Source organism: Numida meleagris, chromosome 8 (genome assembly GCF_002078875.1).
Source record: "Numida meleagris isolate 19003 breed g44 Domestic line chromosome 8, NumMel1.0, whole genome shotgun sequence".
Taxonomy (NCBI): Eukaryota; Metazoa; Chordata; class Aves; order Galliformes; family Numididae; genus Numida; species Numida meleagris.
In genome coordinates this window covers 11,007,107-11,008,842 of record NC_034416.1, presented here as the reverse complement: position 1 = coordinate 11,008,842, position 1,736 = coordinate 11,007,107, and the positions used below count along the sequence as shown (strand labels likewise).

Here is a 1,736-nt window from a genome sequence, read left to right as displayed (position 1 = left end):
GGGGGGGGGGGAAGGAAAAAAAAATAGATTAAATGCACTTGTTTCTTTAAATCTGAGCCTGAGTGGTGCTGTGAACTAATTCTTCACGAGCTGGGTGTTGTCAGTTGATGAAAACTCTTCCATAAAGGTGTTAAGCTCACTTGCTGGATCAGAAACATTTCTTCTTCTTGGAGAGTGCTGATGGTGCGCCTCGATCAGCCAAAATGGGGCTGATTTTAATGTGCTTTACTATAAAGCAGTCATTACATCTCTCTTTAGGATTCAAACGAACATTTCTTCCATATTTCAGCTGCGCTGAACTGGCTTTGCAAAGACCCCTGCAGGCATTTGCTCAGGAACTGGTGAAATTACCCTGCCTAATGGCCTCCAGAAATGAATGTACCCAAGCAGAAAGTGTGCCACACAGATCCCAGGAGCTGCGTGGAGCGAACGGCACGTTGGTTTCTATGCCAGTCTCAAGGTAGCAGCTGAAGCATAAACTGGGGAGAGAAAATGACTTAATACGCTCATGCTTTGTTGTTTTGTTTTTGGGCATTTGTTGTTCATTTATTTGTCGGCGCCCCTCCTGGAAAGTGTATGGATGGGAGAAGGAGCATTTGTCCATTTGTCCCATCTGCTGTGCTAGCACCTGGGGTCAGCAGGGCTGGGGCTGCCATCGGCATGATGCAGAGGGACCCAGGGCTGGGGCTGAGGCAGCTGTGAGAGCAAGGGTCACCCTCCTGCTGCCTCTGGGATTAAACCCACAGATGTTGCCCATGGACGCCTGTCAGCTGGATTGGCTCTTTCTGGCTGAGCCTCTCCTCCTGTCCCACTGCATGGAGAAGAGCTGTCTGTGGGCTGAGCACATATTCGGATTGCCTTTGTCCGAATGTAGCAAGAAAGACAGCCTGCATCAGCCCCCAAATAGCTAGCAGAGCTCCAGGTAGTATTTTCTGCAAAATTTGGATCAAATCAGAGGAAAGATTTGTCAATTAATTCTCCCCAAGCACAGAGTTATAGTTAGGAGCACTTGGGAGCACTTAGTGTTCTACTTTGTCACTCAGAAAACAATTGGGGAAGAGAAGGAGAAAGGCTGGTAACCAACGAGCATCTTGTCACCAACTGCACAACAGCCCCAGGGGACTCTGCTCTGTAAATATGGGGTCTGAAGCCCCGGGAAGCAGATTGTGGTTCTCATGTTTCCTCCAGTGCAAGAGCCTCTGCTGAGAGCTCCAGGAGGTTAATTGTGAATTACAGATATTTATAATTAACAGCTTTATCTTTACACTTGGAGACTTCTTGGCTTGGGGTCTTCTAGGTTTGGCAGGTGCTATCGTGTGTGGGAGAGAAGGAAGTGTGATGAAATGCCATTAGAACACAGTTGGATTGACTGGGAGCTCCACCACCAAATGTGTGCATCTTCTCCCTGCATCGGTTTACCCAAGTAACTTTGAGTTACTGTGGACCACTGGGATTTGCTCTCTGTATGTTTACAGTGGGTAGCTGTAAAAGGAGACACTGCTTTCAGTTGTCCTGTTTTAAACACAAATGAAGCACTTCGCTTCTGAAAGCATTTTAAGGTGGATTAATTAGCAAGCAGGAGAACAAACACCAGTTTGGAGCCTTGTGAATCTGTTTACGCTTCCCCCAGGACCTTTCCTCTCTCCCATCCCATTTCTCCTGCTTCCCTTGCGGTTTATGGCCCTGAGCTGGTAAATCGCATCCAGGCCAGTGCTCGTGCCACACGTAGGTAGTGG

The 1,736-nt window shown here is 47.9% G+C and overlaps 1 long non-coding RNA gene across 1 annotated transcript in view; it reads left to right on the top strand.

Annotated features, from left to right (window-relative positions):
* The window catches only part of LOC110403387, a 6,177-nt gene extending 5,301 nt beyond the window's left edge, over nt 1–876 (top strand). The window contains exon 4 of the long non-coding RNA XR_002441637.1: nt 290–876. This is a non-coding gene — a long non-coding RNA (uncharacterized LOC110403387). The remainder of the gene's footprint in view (nt 1–289) is intronic.